The sequence below is a fragment of the Macaca thibetana genome, chromosome 2 (genome assembly GCF_024542745.1).
Source record: "Macaca thibetana thibetana isolate TM-01 chromosome 2, ASM2454274v1, whole genome shotgun sequence".
NCBI classification, from domain to species: Eukaryota; Metazoa; Chordata; class Mammalia; order Primates; family Cercopithecidae; genus Macaca; species Macaca thibetana.
The window spans coordinates 77,111-98,691 of record NC_065579.1 but is presented as its reverse complement, the minus strand read 5'-3'; the positions used below and the strand labels follow the sequence as shown (position 1 = coordinate 98,691).

The 21,581-nt window shown below is 39.2% G+C and overlaps 1 protein-coding gene across 1 annotated transcript in view; it reads left to right on the top strand.

Moving 5' to 3' along the window:
- The first annotated feature begins 1,753 nt into the window (after positions 1-1,753).
- Positions 1,754-21,581, top strand: part of POTED (POTE ankyrin domain family member D) — an 89,172-nt gene continuing 69,344 nt past the window's right edge. Inside the window, 3 exon segments of the mRNA XM_050779072.1 lie at positions 1,754-3,224; positions 5,031-5,213; positions 15,206-15,387. The gene's annotated coding sequence lies outside the window, so the exon portion shown is untranslated.

Sequence of the window (21,581 nt, the reverse complement as noted above, 5' to 3'; positions counted from 1 at the left end):
AAATAAAAGCGCTTAAGTTAGATACTAAAAAAGACTAGTCCAATGCTTTTTCAACTTTATGTAACTTAAGTAAAATCTTTAATAAATAAGCTAGCTTTAAAATTATTGGTAAAATAATATTAGAAATGTCTTAAGAATTGGCAGCATACATTTTTGTTTACATTTAGTAATAAACCAATTTCAAACGTATTCCTGCCAAATACTATAAGGTGTCAAAATTTGGCATTGGGGTTTCAAAACTATAAACCCAGCCCAAAACAGAATGATCTTTACTTCAGTAATTTTTAATAAGATGTTGATATGGGTTTAATAAAAATAGCTGCATGTTGAATTTAGTAAGATTACTAGCACTTCTAGTCCTGTGGCTTTTGGTTGTCTAGTCCACAGACGATAAGGAAAGGACTGCTACTGCCTTTGTTTCAAAGCTAAATTAGAAACCAGGTTCCTCCCAGTGTTAGTTCAGCCTATGGCCAGGAATGGACAAGGACAGCTTGGAGATTATGAGCAAGATGGAGCCAGTTAGGTAAAATCTTTTTTTCACTGTTATAATTTTGCATTGGTGGTTTTATAACTTTAAATCACGACTATCACAGATTTCATAAATCTAGGTAAACAGGTAAATATAATGGGATAAATACTTGTAGACAAACTGGTCATGATTTAGAATATAAAGTTAAATTAAATAATAGATATTTCATTATTTGGGTATTTTCCAATACACATATCTTGTAGGAAAACATTCTTGCCAAAAGAAGTGTGTCTTTTCTAAAAAGAAGAAAAAAAAAGAAAAGATCAACAAGTTTTGTCTAATTCAAACCTTACATTATATATAAAACAAGGTAAAATGAACCAGGGAATAAAAAACAGATGTAAAGAAAGTTGTCAAGAGATTGTTTTTGAGTAAAAAGAGCTTAAAGAGAGATACTATTGTATAAGAAAGATTCCTGTATAGTAAGTTTAGTCCTAAAATAAAATAACTGGTTGTTTAAAAAGAAAGGATGTTCAGAACACATTAGAAAGTCTGACCATGTCATGAACAGTCAGTGTAAAGCCACAACAAGGATTTATGTATTTAAAAAACCCAAAAATTTTTATATAATAAAGTTGTCATATTAAGTTTTGGTTTGCTTAGGAAAAACTGAGATTTTTAAAAATCTAGGTTATTACGTCTGTGTATCTTCCTGTATATGCTTTCAAAATCCTTGCAACATTGAGTTACAGGCATTTACCTCCTAGGTCTAAAAAGGACACTAAGTCCTGCTAAATTTTAAACACTCACAGCAATTAAAGCCTCATTTTCAGGACCCATAGAAGATGCCGATTTAAATAAACTGCTGCCTTCCTGAGAATACAGGGCAAGAAGTGATGAAAGCTATTCAACTCCTCGAGACCCAGAGACCAGTGAAAGAGGTAGGAGCGTAAGATTGTAAGGGCCGATTTTGAAAGGTAAGGTAAGTTCAGTTTCTCTGTACATTAATTACTAATGTCAAAGGCACACTGATGCAAAACCAGTACACGGACCCCTGTGTCAGATGAACAAGGTCTTCTTGAAGCATTAACCAGCTCCTTATTACAGGTTACAAAAGGCTTATGGAAGTTATATTTTATGATCAGGATTACATTTTATAGATTGTTTACAAAAATTTTAAAACCAAATGTAATTGACTTTATGCTGTTTTTATTATGGCCTGTTGTTTAGAAAATTAAGTCTCCTGTCTCAAAAAATGAAGGTTTTCACTTTTTAAAAAATTCTTGAATTATCACTTTGGTTAAATAAATGACTTTACAATGACCTGTAATCCTATTTTTTAATATCAAGTGTTTTAAATATTTTATATTTGACAGACTTTCCAAAATCAAATGATATATTATGTCTTTTTCTTTTTTTTTTTTTTTTTTTTTGAGACGGAGTCTCGCTCTGTCACCCAGGCTGGAGTGCAGTGGCCAGATCTCAGCTCACTGCAAGCTCCGCCTCCCGGGTTTACGCCATTCTCCTGCCTCAGCCTCCCGAGTAGCTGGGACTACAGGCGCCTGCCACCTCGCCCGGCTAAGTTTTTGTATTTTTGGTAGAGACGGGGTTTCACTGTGTTAGCCAGGATGGTCTTGATCTCCTGACCTCGTGATCCGCCCGTCTCGGCCTCCCAAAGTGCTGGGATTACAGGCTTGAGCCACCGCGCCCGGCCTATTATGTCTTTTTCTATCCTGAATAATTCTTTAAGACATTAGGTTCTCTAAAGTCTGAAAATAGCATAATTTGGCTTATCTGGTATAAAATTTATACAGGAAACATTGTCAAATATGAGATGGTGTTTGGCTTTCTTTCGGATCCATTTGTATAAATATGTTATTGGTATGTTTCCAAAATGATGGGAAACTCCTGTAATTCTGATATAACTTAGTGTACATTGTTTGTAATAATCATAATTGTTATGTTAAAATTATTGTGTGCCTCAGAGGTAACAAATTCACTTGTCAGTTGTGTCTTTTAACTATGGCTGCCTTAACTTTTTTTTCATCCACAGATAGTTGTCTTGTTTTAAACCCTCTTTGTAAGGTGGGTTTATAATCAGCTATAGGACTCTAATAGGTGCACTTAAGTTCAGGTTTTCTGATAATTTTGGAAATTGTTATATTGGAATAAGGCAAAAAATTTCAAAACTCTCATGGAGAGCTGAAATGTTCATGACTATCATACAGAACAGGAGTTAACTGAAATAACTGAGTCAATAGAACACTGAAGTAATTTTTTTGACTTTTCGCTTGAAACATTGCTGATACTTTTAGTTTTTCAGAGTTAAGAAACTTTTAAAGTTATTTACAGGTTTTAACAATAAATTATTGTATATTCCTGTGCACAAAATTTGGAGCGTATTTGTTGTTCTCTACCTAATTTCTCCAGAATTTGGAGACCGTGAGTATTGTAAATTTATGGCAATATAGTTATTTGCATAAGTACAATAAAAATCTGTTTTATTTTGCAGTAAGACACAGTTGGAGAATTTGGTTATTTTATCAAGGGTTGGACTGAAATGGTGTGCTTTCCTTTAAGGAATCAGACTTACGAAGCCAATAAAGCCCTTCGAAAAGCTGGCCTCATATTTTGTGTGCACAGTCCCTGTATAGGGTTTTGATCTGTGGTAAATAATGTCACTTGCTGTGACAGGTGCAGAAGCCCCGGTTTATCTTGGAACCTCAAGAGAAGAGGAAATTCACTGAAATCATAGGTATTTGATGGCGTGGTTGGGCTTGGCTTTAAAAAAGTCTTATCTAAGATTCCTCCTATGGAGCAAAGTTCTGTCAAAGCCAATTTAAAAGCCCAGGTAAAAAATAATTATTATTGCACTGTATGCAAATTATTAGGCCAAGTATAATAAAGCAAATCAATTCTAACATGATTTATCTTTAGTAAAAATGGAAAACTGGAGGGAAAAAAATTATGTTTCAAAACTACAGTAGACCTGTTTTTAGATTCTAGTCTTGCCTACTTTTTTTTTCAACTTTTATTATTTTCTACAGCTTGGACCGAATTCTAAGTTTTCTTGGCTACAAGTCTTTAGAATAGTGTTTTCAATTTTTTTTTTTTTCAATTAGTCCTAAACTAAGCTGTGCTTTCTTAAAACCCTGAGAACTGAAGCCAAACAACTTAAACTTCAGAAGAAAATAACAGCAACTTGTTTACATACATAAGCCACTTTCATACTTGCCTACTGATGTATGGACTGCACAGTAATGTGGCTTATGTTTATTTTTCCAGGATTGTTCTTTTGTTTGTTGTTTTTTCTCCCTTCCTCCAGCCTATTTTAGCTTCACAGGATGTGAGACTTCACAACCTGCTAAAAATGAGCTTTTGGGAGCTTTCTAGGAATAAACCCTCCTAGCCATGAGAGATCAGATGAAACCCGAGACCAGAGACTCATTTTCTTGTAAAATGCCTTTTCCAAAAGATTTTTTTTAACAAGAAAAGGGGGAAATTGTGAAAGGAAAATATCTTGGGCCCCTAAAATCACAAAGGAAAACTCAGGCTGGAAACTATTTAGGGCCAGCCTGTCTCCCATTCTCTTCAAAGTCACCCCTCTACTCACTGAGATATATGTGTGTCTGATTGGCTCCTTTGGAGAATCATCAGAAACTCAAAAGAATGTAATCATTTGTGTATCACTGATCTGTGACCTGGAAGCTCCCTCCCTGCTTCCAGTCTTCCTGTGTTTGCTTCAAGTGGTCACACCTTTCTAGACCAAATCAATGTACTTCTTACATGTATTGATTGATGTCTCATGTCTTCCTAAAATGTGTAAAACCAAGCTGTGCCCTGACCGCCTTGGGCACATGTTGTCATGACCCTGAGACTGGGTCACGAGTGTGTCCTCAATCTTGGCAAAATAAACTTTCTAAATTAACTGAGACCTTCTTTTGAGTTTGCTGCTGGGCGGCATCCTTGTGTTCATTGGCCTGTGTTTCTCTCTTAATGCCTATCACGAATTGCTTGGGTAACTAAAGCTTTGGGAAGTAATTTAAAATGGAAGAGTGTGACTCTACTCTAGACTTTGTGTGTGTAGGAACTGCTTTGGGAATGCGTGACACTTCATTGTCCTACGGGATTTTTAGTAGTGTGTTGTGATCCTGTTTGGAAAACAAAAATATCACATGGTCTGTGTTTTTACGTAAAGGGTGCAAGGGACCTTTTTACATGAATCAATGAAACTGCAGGACCTAGCATCTCTGTTTCATGCTACAGTGAGGATTTCTTGATGGAGAGAGCATTCTGAATCCTTTTCAGCAATATTGAATATTACGCTTCCATATTGTTAAGCCTAGTCACCCTGCTGTGCCGTAGAACACCAGAGTTACCTGCATGTCATCTGAGCATCCCTTTGTAGCCATTTCCAATTCTCCCCTCAGCCTCTGGTACCCACTGTTGACACTGTTGTTCTATGAGATTCACTTTGTTAGATTCCATGTGCGTGAGATTATGCAGTATTTGTGTTTGTCTTCCTCTCCCTCTCTCATTTTTTTAATTTAATGTTCTCCAGGTTTCTCCATCTTGCTGGTAGTGAACTGATGTCCGGAATTTTGGTGGCTGAAGAGTATACTTGTGCATAAATCCTTCAATTCCTGCATTTTTTCAGCTGTGGAAAGACAAGTGGGTTGATTCTACACCTTGATTATTGTCCAGAGTACTTCATGAAACACGGGGAGGGAGAGCCCTCCTTAAGGTAGGTTTCCTTGGCTTTGCGGGTGTAGCCAGTGTTGGGATGGCTAGAGGAACTGGTAGTTGTGGTGGTGGTTCAGAAACCTCCAGCTGTCTCTCCCAGTGAGTATAAGAATTTGCATTCTCACTAGTAGTATGTAAGAGTTCCTCTGTCAGTAAATCTACACTGCCCTTATCTTCACAAAGTTTTACTGCTGTTCCTGGTCATACTCGTTCTCTGGGGAGTTTGATAGTATCTGAGTGTGGTTGGGATTTACAATTTGGGGGATGATTACTGATACGGAGAAACTTTTCTGTTACCCGAGAGTCTGTTTCAGGTGTTTTCAGAAATGCCTATGCCAGTCCTCTGGGTGTTTAAAAGCGTGTGTATTGGTTTTTACGTTTTTGTCCACTTAGGACTATTAGTTTCTTGAATATGTTAGGTAAGAAGCCCTTCCAGATCACAGTTTTCCATAATTTTCTTCTAGTCTGCAGGATGCCTTTTATTTGGGTTCTCTATTTTCTCTCCTTTGTTGAAGCTGTGTGAAGCTCTGAAGTTGTCCTTAGTCTCACATGGTTGCATTAGTTTTTGTTAGCACGGATTTCTGTGTCCCTTTGAGAAGAAAAGCGAGATGGTGAAGCCATTGTATGGTCTATGGGTATTTGGTTCCTATGTCTTCCTTTTCTGTTTGTAGCTTAGGTTCACAGGTTCAAGTTTCCCCACAGTGGACACGCACCCTGTGCGTTTTCCTTGGAGATTTTTGGTTTCAGAATTGCAGTTAGGTGTTCAGTGGGTTTCATGTCGCTTTTTGTGTCTTGTGTAGAGGAAGGGTTTATTTCAGTCCTTTGTACGTGACCCCCCTGTTGCCTCAACCATTGCGCCTTTGGTGTGCTTTTGGGGGAAAACAAGAATCCCATGGGTTCAGTGTTTATAATTTTGGGTTGATTATTTGACTCCTTCATTGTGTCCATTCGGTTGTCTTTCTGTGTTCATGCCGCTAATGGGTGGATTGGACTTTTTGTTTTGTGAGTTTTCTTCCTTTTTTCTATTTCTATTTCCAAAGCTGGGTTTTCTAAAATGATAGCTACTTTTATTGTGATCGAGGGGTACACCTGCAGATTCAGTTCCCTACATGGTTATGCGGTAGAATTTTGATGCTTGGGGTCCTAACGTACCCGTCACCCAGGTAGTGAACGTAACACCAGTTGGGTCTTTCTTCCTCCAAGGCTCCCTGTCTCCCTTCTTTTTTTGTCTGGTATACCCAGCGTCTGTTGATTTCATCTTTATGTTGATGTGTATTGGGTGTTGAGCTTCCACTTACATATGAGAACCTGCAGTGTTTGATCTTCTGTTCTTGCCTCAGTTGCTTAGCAGAGTGGCTTCCAGTTCCACCCATGTTCCTACTGAGGGCATGATTTTGTTTCTGTGTTTGATTTTCCTTAGTGGCTTTTTGGCATTCTTTGATGTATAGGTACCACGTTTTTAAAAATCAGATTTTCTGTTGGTGTGCGTCTAGGTCAGTTCCCCGTCTTTATTCCTGTCAGTAACACTCCTGTGGACGTGTGAGTGTCAGTGTCTTTTTGATAGATGCATGTATTTTTCCCTTGGGTAGATGCACGGGGTGGGATTGCTGGGTCAAAGCGTAAGCTCTGCTTTCTATCCTTTTTTTTTTTTCCAGAAATCTTCAGATTGGTTTCCACAGTTTGAGATCTAGTTTGCATTACCTCCAAGAGAATAGCCGTGTTTGATTTTCTCTGCTGCAACACCAGTATGTTATATTTTGACAGGACAAATGGCCACTCTGACCAGCGTGTGATGGCACTGGTACCTCATCTCTGATGATTAGTGATCTGGAGCATCCCCCAGGCCTGTTGAAATAGCAATCCCTTGAAAATGTCTTCTCAGTTATAACCCATATGTATGTTGCTCAGGCCGCTGTGTGGCCCCAGCACTGTTGGTTTGCACTGGGACTTGGGGATTGTTTGTCATTGTTACCCAGGACAAATGTTACACTGCTTTTCCTACAGTGAGTAGTGGGAGTGGCGTATGGGGACATACGCTTATGCCCACAGTTCCATCAGAAATCCCACTGCCTTAAGACAGTCTCACGGCAACCCAGTCCCAGCCTTGCAGCACCAGGTAACCCTGTGGCGTTTTGACATTGGGTGTGTCTGCATTGTTAAAGTCATTCAGCACATTGCCATGCATTTATCCACTTCGGTCAATGTTAAGGGAAGTTCATTGCCTCTGCTTCTTCAGTAACTGATGTCTGGTGCATCAACTGAATGCATTTCAGGCTTATAAGGCGTTCACCTGAATCTATGGGTAAAAAAGCTTTTCACCATGTCCACCTCCGCAGTGAGTGACCAGTGTCTCATTATTAATGCATCTGATGGCACAGAGTTTTAGTGGTTGGAGGGAGGTCAGTCGCCTAGCAGAGACTGAAATCACGTTGGTATTTACGTTATTACTTTGCTACACCTTGGTTTCTGGCAGGGTTTCACACTGTTTAGTCTGGACTGAATCTTTGAATTACTTTACTTTGTCTACCAACTATTTCAAAGAACTTGATAAACTTGTTCTAATTAGCCAACATAGTCATCCATAATGTCCGTATACGAGGTCTAATAATAAAACATTTCTTAATGCACACGGCATGGAAGACAGTCTACACATTTTCAAGTGTAGACTTTGCCTGTGACTCTTTTGTGAGGAATAGTCATTGTTACTTTAGGAAAACCCTGAGTTTATCCAGCTCTTGTTAGAATTGGATAAGTGTGAATTCCTACAATAGAATACAAGTGTGAGAGCCAAGTCCTCTGGTAAAATAAACTCATTATTTATGTATGTCTGGTCATTGTATTAATAAAATCAGTTTGTTTTGGCTGAAACACATGGTTGGCCTTTACAATAGATGTGAAAATGGGATTATAGATCATTGCTGTTAAGTGTGAATATTAGATTGTATTTATTGCCAAACTCTGAACAGCTTCTAAGGAGTGAATTTCCAGTGCATTGCTGTTCTCCAAGTACAAGCAGTCCCTTCAGTTTTACCACATTCACCTTTCACACAGTGATGCATGATATGGAGACAGCAGGAATTGAAGTAGAACCAGAGGGAGTAGCTAGGACAGACATTCCGATTCATTCATTTGATTCTCACTATTGTCAGACAGTGAGTAAAGGTTCACTGAAGTTTTCTTTTGATGAATAAAATGGACAGTTTCTCAGTGCAATGGAAGAGCAGCCATGAAGACTTTACTACTGATTAGTGAAGTCTAAACTGGTTTCTGTGTATTCTTTTTCAATTCAACTTTTATTTTAGATTGAACAAAAATGTGCAAGTTTATTGTGTGATACTGAGTTTTGGGGTACGATTAAAGCCATCACTAAGTTAGTGAGCATCTCACCTTCTTTTCACTCTATTATGGAGAACAGACCCTCCCAGTCTTCAGTGCACTCTAAATACTGGCTAATTCTGGCCAATGGAAGGCATCTGTGGAAGAAAAAAGCCTCCGGTCATGTGGTATCTGTCTTTATTCACTGTAACATATTAGGTAATGGTCACAGCCACTCACCATGGCCGTTTTTAATAACGACCCTGCTTTTGTGTTCCAGTAACTTCTGTTGTTTTCCTGATCCTAAGTATGATAGAAACTTCCTGCTGCTGCTAATCTCTGGGTTCCATTTAAAATCCTTCTGTCACATGAACGCTATGTGCTGTACTAAATTTTTCCATAATTAAATACTTAGAATCATTTTTGCCTACTTACTTCAGCCCTTAGTGATATGTTTTAAAAACGCTTATTTTTTTTTTTTTTTTTTTGAGACGGAGTCTCGCTCTGTCTCCCAGGCTGGAGTGCAGTGGCGCGATCTCCGCTCACTGCAAGCTCCGTCGCCTCCTGGGTTCACGCCATTCTCCTGCCTCAGCCTCCCGAGAAGCTGGGACTACAGGTGCCCGCCACCACGCCTGGCTAATTTTTCTGTATTTTTAGTAGAGATGGGGTTTCACTGTGTTCGCCAAGGTGATCTCGATCTCCTGACCTTGTGATCCGCACGCCTCGGCCTCCCAAAGTGTTGGGATTACAGGCGTGAAGCCACTGCACCTGGCCAAAAACACTTATAATGTGTTACAATATATTTAGCAAATGTAGGGAATGACATTTTTACTTTCGTCAGCATTTTCACTAGCATTTATGTAGTAATGCTATCTCAAGTATTTTTAGTCATTTAAACGTTATCTAATAGATAACGCTTTTGATTCATTTCTATGTAAATATACTTGAGATATTCAGTAAATAGTATTTAATATATGTTTCTTTTATGTAATATAAAATTATGATTTTTTTTTTAAACAGTGCATCATATTTACTTGTTGGCTTTTTGATAACTTAGAAATAATATTCTGGATTAACTGTGACTCATGAGAGAGTTCGTGCAACTATAATGTTTCCAAATTTACTTGATTTTCAAGACTTACACTAGAACTGTGAGAACCAAGGTATTAAGCATATGTATTAATATCACCTTTGGTCAACTCTTGGGTGGCCCCAATGGTAGTGTAGGAATTAACATAATTTTTCCTACTAAAAGTATTGGATTTGTTTTGAGAGACCACAGTTTAAAGTCATTGACATACAAAGTTGTTGGATTAAAAATTTTTAATACATTTGACGTGGTTTTATAGAAAAATAATTATCTAATCTGGTTTACATTGATAGGTTGTTTTCTTGGATAAGAACTAGACGAAGAGAAAGGGAGAGTAATGATAAATGTCCAGGTTTTCAAGTTGAAAAATAACAGTGTATTACAACGGATGTGATGTCAAATTACAAATGCTGAAAATGTTATATGTAATCACGTAACCAGAGTAATTATATAAGGTAAAGAAATGAAAGGCATCCAAATAGGAAAGAGGCTGGAGTGCAGTGGCGCCATTTCAGCTCACTGCGACCTCTGCCTCCTGGGTTCAAGCGATTCTTCTGCCTCAGCCTCCCAAGTAGCTGGGATTACAGGCGCGTGCCAGCACACCCGGCTAATTTTTGTATTTTTTTTAGTAGAGACAGGGTTTCATCATATAGGCCAGGCTGGTCTCTAACCCCTGACCTCGTGATCCACCTGCCTCACCCTCCCAAAGTACTGGGATTAGAGGCATGAGCCGCCGCGCCCAGCCAACATAGAGATAATCTTTAAGATTCCATCAAAAAAAAAAAAAAAGCTGTTAGCTGATAAACACATTCAAAGTTGAGAGTTACAAAATTAACATATAAATAGTATTATTGTTTCTATACACCAATGACAAACTATTAACTGAAAAACAATAAAGTACTTCCATTTATAATAGCATAACAAATATATAAGTTAAAAGACTAATTTTGAAGAAGGATGTGAAACATTTGTAAACTGAAAATTTACAGCACTGTTGAAAGAAATTGAAAGTGACATAAATAGAAAAAATCTCGTATTTATGCATTTGAAAAAATTAATACTGTCAAGATTTCAGTGCTACCCAAAGCAGTCTACAGATTAAATGCAAGCACTATCAAAATCCAGTTCCATTCTTCACAGAAGGAGAAAAATTAGTCCCAAAATCTGAATGGAACCGCAGAAGATGCTGAAAAACCAAAGCAATCTTGAGCAAAAAGGACAAAGCTAGAGGCATCAGACTACTTGATTTCAAATGATATTAAAAAGTTATAGTACTTAAAACAGCACAGCACTGGCATAAAAACAGACTTCTAGACCAGTGTGAGGGAATATAGAACCTATGAATAAATCCATGTGTCTGTGGCCAATTGATTTTTGATAAAAGGGCAAAGAATACACAATGGAGAAAGAAAACTCTCTTCAATAGATAATGTAGAGAAAAACTGACTATTCACATACAGAAGAATAAAATTGGATCGTTATTTCACACTCTATACCAACATCAAATAGCAATGGATGCAAGACTGAAATATAAACCTGCAACCATAAAACCGATGCAAGCAAAGATAGGAGAAAACCGTATGACAATGGCCTGAGCTATGATTTTCTGCAGGTGACCCCAAAAGTACAGGCAATGAAAGCAAAAACATACAAATGAGATTCCATAAAACTAAGACGCTTCTCTGCACAGCAAAAGAAACGGTTATAAAGAGACAACCCACAAATGGGAAGAGGGAATTTTTAAACCATACATCAGGTAAGGGGTTCATATCAATAATATGTAAGGAACTCAACCCAGAAATGAGAAAGCAGGCTTACTAAAAAATAAGCAAAGGACTTGAATAGACATTTCCTAAAAACAGACATACAAAAAGCCAGGTTTTTATCAAAACTGTCGATAAAAGACAGCATTCCTAATTATCAGAGAAATACAAGTCAAAATCACGAAGATACTACCTCACAGATGTTACTGAGGCTATTATAAAAAAAGATGTGGCCGGAAATGGTGGCTCACACCTGAAATCCCAGCACTTTGGGAGTCTGAGGCAGGTGGATTGCCTGAGGTCAGGAGTTCGAGACCAGCCTGGCCAACATGGTGAATCCCCGTCTCTTATTAAAAATACAAAAAATTAGCTGGGCGTGGTGGCACACACCTGTAATTCCAGCTACTCGGGAGGCTGAGGCAGAAGAATTGCTTGAACCTGGGAGGTGGAGGTTGCAATGAGCCAAGATCATGCCACTGCCCTCCAGCCTGGGTGACAGCAATACTCCATCTTAATAAATAAATTAAAAAAATAAAAATTAAAAAATGATGGAAGATAACTGTTGATTAGAATGTGGAGAAAACCCTTGTACACTGTTGGTAGGAATTGAAATTAGTACCACCATCTTGGAAAACAGTATGAAGCTTTTTCAAGACATTATAAATATATTTGTATTATGATTCATCAATGTCTCTTCTGGATATGTGTCTAAAGAACTTAAAATCAGTATGTTAGAGACATCTACAATTTCTTGTTCATTGCAGCATTATTCATAATAGCTATGATTTAGGAACAACCTAAGTGTTTATCAAATGAAGAATGGATAAATATGTGAAAAATTGAAACCCTTATACACTGCTGCTGAGACTTGAAAGCAGTCTGGCAGTTTTTCAAAAGGATAAATACAGAATTATCACATGACTCAGTAAATTCACTCCTATGTATACACCAAAAAGAAAACAAATGCCTACACAAAAAGTAGCATACAAGTATTTATAGCAACAAGAAGTAGGAAACAACAGAAATACCCATGAATTGTGGAGTGGATTAGTAAAATGTGGTGTGTCCATAAAATATAATAGTATTTGGCAATAAAAAAGAAAAAGGTATTAATACATGTTCCAAGAAGGGTGAACGTGTTGAAAACACAAGTGAAAGCAGTGAGTCACACGTAATTATATATTAGTATGATTCCATTTACATGGAATGTCTAGAATAGGCAAATCCTTCCATAATAGGCAAATTCTTAGGAAGCAGATGGGTGGTTGCCTAGGGCTGGGAGGGGTTTAAAGGAAGAGTGGGGAAAATGGGGAAAGATTGCTAATGGGTGCAAGGTTTCTTTTAAGGAGCATAAAAATGTTCTAAAATTATATTGTGGCGATTGTTTATCCACCCAGTTAATACACTAAAAAATTGAAGTTTACACTTTAAATGAGTGAATTAAATAATATATAAATTATATTTCAATGAACCTGTGAAAAAAGTTAAAAATGTGATATACATACACACACATACAAAATCTTTTCATTGTTTATTTCCATAGGTATTTGGGGAACAGGTGGTGTTTGATTATATGAGTAAGTTCTTTTGAGGTGAGATTTTGGTGCACCCAACACCTGTGCAGCATATGCTGTATCCAGTTTGTAGTCTTTTATTTCTCACCCACCTCCCACTTTTTCCCCCCAGTCCCCAAAGTCGGTTGTAGTATTCTAATGCCTTTGCATCCTCATAGCTTAGCTCCCACTTGCGAGTGAGAGCATACTGTGCTTGGTTTTCCATTCTTAAGTTACTTCACTTAAATAGTAGTCTTCGATCTCATCCAGGTTGCTGTGAATGCCATTATTTTTTTTTTTTATGGCTGAATAGTATTCCATGGTGTGTCTATTACACACACACACACACACATATATATATATATCATAATTCCTTAATCTCTTTGATTGATGGACATTTGGGGTGGTTACATATTTCTGCAGTTGTGAATGGTGCTGCTGTAAACATGCGTGTGCCAAGTATCTTTTTCATATATTGACTTCTTTTTGTCTGGGGAGATACCCAGTAATGGAATTGCTGGATATAATGGTAGTTCTACTTTTAGTTCTTTAAGAAATTTCCACACAGTTTACCATAGTGGTCGTACTAGTTTACGTTCCCACCAGCAGTGTAAAAGTGTTCTTTTTTTCACCATATCCCCACCCACATTTATTATTTTTTGATGTTTTGATTATGGCCATTCTTGCCAGGAGTAAGGTGGCTTGGCATTGTGGTTTTAATTTCCATCCCTGATCATTAGTGATGGATGAGCATGTTTTCATGTTTGTTGGCCATTTTTATATCTTCTTTTGAGTCGTTAGCCCATTATTTGAAGGGATTGGTTTTTTTTTTTGCTGAGTTTTTTGTAGATTGTGGATATTAGTCCTTTGTCAGATGTATAGATGGTGAAGATTTTCTCCCTTTCTGTGCGTTGTCTGTTTACTCTGCTAATTGTTTCTTTTGTTGTGTGGAAACTCTTCGGCTTAATTAAGTCTCACCTGTTTATCTTCATTTTGTTGTCGCACTTGCGTTCGTTCTTGGTCATGAAGTGTCTCCCTAAGCCAATGTGTAGAAGGGTTTTCCAATGTTATTTTCTAGAATTTTTATGGTTTCAGGTCTTAGATTGAAGTTGACTTTTGTGTAAGGTAAGAGATGGGGATCCAGTTTGATTTTTTGGCACGCGGCTTGCCAATTATCCAAGCACCATATGTTGAATAGGGTGTCCTTTCCCCACTTTATGTTTTTGTTTACTTTATCGAAAATCAGTTGACTAAGTATTTGGGTTTATTTCTGGGTTCTCTATTCTGTTTCACTGGTCTATGTGCTTATTTTTATACCAGTATCATGCTGTTTTGCTGACTGTGGCCTTGTAGTAGAGATTGAAGCCAGGTAATGTAATGCCTCCAGATTTGTTCTTTCGGCTTAGTCTTGCTTTGGTTATGTGGGCACTTTTTTGGTTTCATAGGAATTTTTGAATTATCTTTTCTAGTTCTGTGAAGAATGATGGTGATATTTTGGTGGAAGATGCTTTGAATTTGTAAATCGCTTTTGGCATTATGGTCATTTTTACAATGTTGATTTTACCCATCCGTGAGCATGAGAGGTGTTTCCACTTGTTTGTGTCATCTGTGATTTCTTTCAGCAGAGTTTCGTAGTTTTCCTCGCGGAGGTCTTTTACTTCCTCGTTAGGTATATTCCTATGTATTGTATTTTATTCTTGCAGCTGTTGTAAAGGGGTGAGTTCTCGAGCTGATTCTCAGCTTGCACATTGTTGGTGTACGGCAGATCTATTGATTTGGATACATTAATTTTGTGTCCTGAAGTTTTGCTGAAATTATCAGTTTTAGGAGCTTTTTGGAGGAGTGTTTAGGGTTTTCTAGGTATACAATCATAATCAACAGCAAACAGTGATGATTTGACTTCCTCTTTACCGATCTGGATGCCCTTTATTTCTTTCTCTCATTTGATTGCTCTGGTGGGACTGTCAGTGCTGTGTTGAATAAAAGTGGTGAGAGTGGGCATCCTTGTACTTACTGTTTCAGTTCTCAGAGGAAATGTTTTTAACTTTTCCCCATTTAGTATTATGCTGGCAGTGGGTTTGTCATAGATGGTTTTTATTACCTTAAGGTATGTCCCTTCTATGCATGTTTTGCTGAGGGTTTTAATTATAAACGGATGCTGGATTTTGTCAAATGCCTTTTCTGTGTCTATTGAGATGATTATGTGACTTTGCTTTTAATTCTGTTTATGTGATGTGTCACATTTATTGACTTGCCTGTGTTAAACCCGAAGAGCTAGGGTGTTCTCAGGAGCCGCCGGGTGCCACAGCAGCTTTGGGATAACTTAAGGCCGCATCCTGTGGAAGAGACACCTCCTGTCCTGGCGCGGACGGCTGAGGACAGAGCTTTGGTGTGGCTTCTCCGCGGCCGGCGTCTTTGGGGAGTTTGGCTTCTTCGGGCAGTTCTTCCTTCGTGGTGAGTACAGAAGCTTTCATTTTCTGGAATGTTCTGTGCATTCCTGCTGGGTTCTCCTTTTCTTTTTTCTCTCTTGCCATCTTAGTATGAAGTTGACAGTAGTGCTCATTCCCTGGGGCTGTCGAGGTTGGAAAGAGGAGGACCTGGCTTTAGGGCTGTTTCTGAGGGAGACTCCCCGTGTAGAGGGAGAGAGAGGAAAGCTCTGGCTGTGAGAGGAAGGGGAAGCCCGGCCCAGGTGGGGTTTTGGGGCCAGGCCTCAGGTGGAAGGAAAGGATCCCGGCCACCTCTAGGATTTGCTGATTTTTAAATTGTTTTTATTTTTTTGGAGATAGGGTCTGGCCCTGTTGCCCATGCTGGAGTGCAGTGGCAGATCTCAGTTCACTGCAGCCTCCACTTTCTGGGCTCAAGGGATTCTCCAGCCTCAGCCTCCCCAGTAGCTGGGCCTGTGCCACCATGCCCAGCTATTTTTTTTTTTTTTTTTTTTTTGTATTTTTGGTAGCCATGGGGTTTTGCCATGTTGCCAAGGCTTGTCTCAAACTTCTGAGCTCAACGCAATCCTCCCGCCTTGGCTTCCCTAAGTGCTGTGATTACTGGCATGAACTACTGTGCCCGGTCTGCAGAATTTTGTTTTTCTTGTATTTTTGGTAGAGACAGGGTTTCGCCATGTTGCCCAGGCTGGTCTCAATCTTGTGAGCTCAAAGCAATCCTCCCGCTTCGGCTTCCCAAAGTGCCGGGGTTGCAGGCATGAACTACTGCGGGTGGTCTGCTGAATTTTTACATTTGTTTCACAGCCGTTGGGACATAGGGTGACTTTTCTCAGTGTCCCCGCAGCGTATGCCTAATTCTGTCCCTGCCTCGGGGGAAGCTCCCTTCCGTGTGGTTTAATGTCGTCCCTGCGGAAATGTCTATTCAGGTTCTGTGCTCAGTTTTGGATGGATCATTTTTTTGTTGTTGCTACTTGGTACTGTTAATGTGTTGCATATTTTCCATAACAACCCCGTTAGCCGATGTGTGATTCCTCAAAACGTTCCCCCAGCCTTTCTCTTTGGGTTCATTGTTTCCTTTTCCTTGCAGAAACTTCTCACTTTGATGTAGCCTGCATGTTGTTTTTATGGCCAGGCATGATGGTTCATGCCTGTAATCCAAGCACTTTGGGAGGCCAAGGTGGGCAGATCACTTGAGCCAAAGAATTTGAGACCAGCCTAGGCGACATGGCAAAACTTCATCTCTACAAAAAATTAGGCGTGATGGTGTGTGCTTGTAGCTCCAGCTATTCAGGAGGCAGAGGTGGGAGGATCACTTGTGCCAGAGAGGTCAGGGCTGCAGTGAGCCATGATCATGCCGCTGCACTCCAGCCTCAGTGACAGAGTCCCTGTCTCAAAACAATTTTTTAAATCTTTTTAGTAACGTTCATTTCGGTAAGAGTGAAATGACATCTGAGTGTGGCTTTGAAGTACTTTTTTTTTGATGAATAGTGATGTTGAGGACCTTTTCTCTTCCCTGTTAATTTTATGTCATCTTTGCAGATATCTCTAAGTTCTTTGCTCAGTATGAGTTTGGATTTGTATTTTTATGCTACTTAGTATTCCTTTTTTCTGTGTACGTGTTTGGTAACAACAGTTTATCACTTCTATGATTCCCTCAAATTTTCTAACAATTTTTTTTGAGACAGAGTCTCATTGTCTACCCAGGCTGGAACATAGCAGCGTATCAGGGATTGTGAGTCCTCCCACTTAGTTTCTATTTCTCAGGGTTCCTTAGACACACAGGGCCATTTCTATGTGATCATTAGCGTTGTATATTCACATTTCTTAAATTTTTGTGCGTAAAAAAGTATATAATTAGAGAGTATGCTAGAACTGTTTTTCCTCTGGGACTTTTTGGTACATGTATATTTTTAGTAATGATCAAATTGGGGTACTTGGTATATCTGTTCTCATACAGTTGTTATTTCTCTGTTGTTATAACATTCAAATTGCTACCTTCTAGCTTTTTTGGAAAATGTACTATTTTGTTAACCAGAGTCACCCAGTTGCGGCATAGAACACAAGAATGTTTTTCCCAACTAACTGCAACTTTGTTTACATAGCCAATCCTCCCATTTCCTCCTTCCCCTCTCCTCGGAAAACCACTACTGTGCCTTTTATTTACTGAAGGCAGAGTTTTTGGATTCCATATAAGTGAGATGAATCTGCTTGTTTTTCTATGCCTGGCTTATTTTATTTAACATTCTATTTTCCAGGTTCATCCATGTGGCTCCAAATGAAAATCACATTATTTTGTTATGGATGAAGAGTATTGCGTTGTGCAGATACACTGCAGTGTCTTTATCTCTTCATGTGTGGTTGGATAGGTTGATTCCATTATCTTCTGTATTGTGAATAGCGCTTCATGAGGCATGGGAAGGCAGATTTTTTTTTTTTGAGACGGAGTCTTGCTCTGTTGACCAGCCTGGAGTTCAGTGGCGCGATCTTGGCTCGCTGCAAGCTCTGCCTCCCGGGTCCACGCCATTCTCCTGCCTCAGCCTCTGGAGTAGCTGGGACCACAGGCGCCCGCCACCTCACCTGGCTATTTTTTTGTGTGTGTATATTTAGTAGAGATGGGGTTTCACCGTGTTAGCCAGGATGGTCTCAATCTCCTGACCTCATGATCCACCCGCCTTGGCCTCCCAAAGTGCTGGATTACAGGCGTGAGCCATTGTGCCAATAAGTTGGCAGATAATTTTTATGGTACGAGTTTCCTTTGCCTTAAATGCGTACCCAGCGTGAGGAACATCCCAACTTTTTTTCACAGTATATACACGCATTTACATTGACATCAATAGCATAGACGAGCTTCCCTTTCTGTAAGTCTACCCTGGTTGCTGCCGTCCAAAATTTTTATTGCTGTTTTGGTGATACTCATTCTCAGTGGAGTTTGATGGTATCTGATATCGGGGTGTGATTCTGACTTACATGTTTGGAGTGATTAGTGATGTGGAGAATCTTTAGTTTCACCTGTGGATCAGTTTCATGTCCTTTGCAGAAGAGGTTGTGCAGGTCCTTTGCATATTTTTAGCTTGTGTATTTTTAAAAATCTTTTCTCCACTTAGCAGCTTTAGTATTTGAATATGTTAGATCACAACCCCTTCCAAAACTATGTTTTTCCAGTTTTCCCCCAATCATCCTTTCCGCCAAGGTGTAGGATGCTTTCTCTTTGGGGTCATTGTTTTCTCCCCCATGCAGAAGCTCTAAAGTGTTGGTCTCACAGATTTATATTTGGTTTTGTCAGCAGGGATTTCTGTGTCTCATGAGAGAGAGAGAGAGAGAGAGAGAGAGAGAAGAGAGAGATGGCAAAGTCATTGTATTTTCTATGGGTATTTTCCCCTAAGTGAGACCATGTGGTATTTGGTTTTCTGTTCTTTCCTTAGTTCGCTTAGCATAGTGGCCTGCAGGTTCATCCTTCTTGCTGCTAAGAGCATGAATATTTTTTTAAGCTGTGTATCATTTTGCGGTATCTTTGTACAGCACTTTAAAACATCGAATCAACTGTTAAAGGGAACATAGGTTAATTTTTATTTTTTCTTGTGAATAGCACTTCTAAGAACATACCCATGCCTGTGTCATTTTGAAAGAAGGATTTATTTTTCTTTTATGTGTAGATACCCAGTTATGCGATTGCTCATTTGGATGGTAGTTCTGAGTTCTTTGAGGAACCTCTAAACCACTTCTCATAGCGTGAGAACTAGTTTTTATTCCCACCAAGAGAGTAGCAGTGTTTGCTTTCCTCCGCTGCCTTGCCACCATGTAAATGTTTGGACTTAGGACAAGTGGCCATTCTGACCGATGTGAGATGGTATCTCCATGTGCATGTAAGTTACATTTCTCTGATGATGAGTGATGTTGAGTTTTTTTCTTGTCTATTGGTCACTTGTACATATTGTTTTTACAAGTACGTGTACGTGTTCATGTCTTTTTGCCCATTGTTTGGGTTATTTGTTTTTCTGCCTCTTGATTTTTTTAAGGTCATGTTAGAGTCTGGCTATTAGACCTTGGTCAGAAGTGTAGTTTGGGAACATTTTCTCCCATTCCGTAGGCTGTGTGTTTACTGTGCTGGTGATTTATTTTGCTATCTGGCAGTGTTTTAGTTTCTTTGGCCCAACTTGTCCATTTTAGTTTTTCTTGTCATTGCTTTTAGCAACTAAGTCATCTAAATTCTTTACCAAAGCCCGTGCTGAGAAAGGTATTTCCTAGGTTTTCTTGTAGGACTTGTATAGTTTGAGGTCTTCTACTGAAATCTTTCATCATTCGCTTTGAGTTAGTTTTTACATCTTGTGAGAGGTAAGGCTCCAGTGTTATTCATCTGCAAGTGGCTAGACACTATCCCGGTGCCATTCATTGCATAGTGAGCCCTTTCTACATCTGAATGTTGGTGTTTCAAAGGTCAGATGGTTGCAGGTATGTGGGGTTACTTCTGGGTTTCCTATTCTGTCTAGGTGGAGGTGGGTCTGTAGCTTTTCTGTGAAATTTGAAATTGGAGAGTGTGGTCCATCTGACACGATCTGGATCTCCCAGCATGGCTTTGGAGTTTCAGAGCATTCTGTGGTCCCATGGGAATTTTAGCATTCATTGTTTCTTTACATCACTTTCAAAGAACAAAATTGACCCCATCCTAAAGGTGTACAAGTAGAAGGTAGAGTGGAACATTTGGGTCCATGCATGTATCACATAGTGATGAAATCAGGGAAATATAGTGTCATTTTTTGCCTTGTAGAATGTTCCTGTCTTTGAGTGGAGGAGTGCCAGAACCCTTCTTTCTGGCTGTCTTGAAAACTATCCTCTGGTAAAGTTTTTTCTAGTTACCCTGCTGAGGAATAGAACAGCAGGTTTCATTCCTCTTATGGAACGTGTCACTTCGTGCCTATTTCCTATCCCCACCCATGCCCAGTTTTCTCTTCCAACCCTGGCAAGCACTGGTGCTTTGTAGGTCTATGTGAGATAAAGGGTCTTAGATTCCTCATCAGTGAGGTAATGTGAGGGTTGTCTTCTCTGCCTGATGTGTTTCCTTGACCATAACGTCCTCCAGGTTCCACCATGTTGCCGCAGATGACGTGATTTCAGTACCTGTTCTGGCTGAAAAGTATTTGTTTGTGAATGGATATTGTGGTTTCTGGATCCCATCCTCTGCGGGTGGACAGGCAGGTTGGTTCCTTATCTTGGCTATTGCGACTGGTTGTACAGTCAGCATGGGAAGGCGATTATGTCTTCCGTGTACTGATTTCATATGATTCCAACAGCAGCACAGCTCAGTGAAATGGTCATCGTATGTTTAGTTTTCAGAGGAACCTCCAGATGGCCTCTGTAGTGTGCATACTAATTTACCTGTTAACAGTTTTGAATAAGAGAGCTCTCTCCTCTCTGGAAATTCACAGCAGCGTTTGTGGTTTCCCTTCTTTTAAGATACCTGAAGTTCTTTGTAATACTCCTTCCACCAAGAGGGTCACGGTAACTGAGTCTTGTTCTGATTTTCATTTTCACGATTAGTGATATTAACTAGGTGTTACCACGTACATTTGTTTTCAGTTTTACATGTTCTTTGCAGAAAAGACTCTTTGATTTCTTTGCCCAATTTTGGTTTGCTAATTATCTTATCTTTCTGCTGTTTTCTGCTAGTTAGTAGGGTTAGTTATTTACACCTTTTCCAGAAAAAGTCTCCTCCGCCGTGTTTTCCCCAATACCTTTCTTACCATTCTTTGGATGTTTGTTTCTTTTCGTTCGTTGTTTTCACTCTTTCTTGCCCCCAGGCCTTACAGTCTGAAGCAGATTCAGGGGTGTGCAGTGTTCTGGTTTCCACTACGTTGGTTACTGATGAAGTAAAGGAAATTCACCAGCATACTCATCTGTTGTGAGTTTTGCTTGTTTGTTGTTTATAATCTTTTCTTTCCCCTATATTTTTTCATTTTCCTTTTTGCAGACTGTAAGCATAGATCCGGGTTGACCGAGGTATTTGTGCACCATAGTCTTTCTTCTCAGAGAGTGACAGTTTCAAGTTTTGGGTGTAGGTCTTTCATTCATGTTGAATAGGTTATTGTGAATTTCACACAGTAAGGACCCTTGGTGGTTATTTGCCTAGGGATATCCAGTTCTCAGAACGCAGTATTGGACAGACTCTCCCTTTCTGTGCTACCTTTGTGGTTCTATTTAAACACGTGCTTA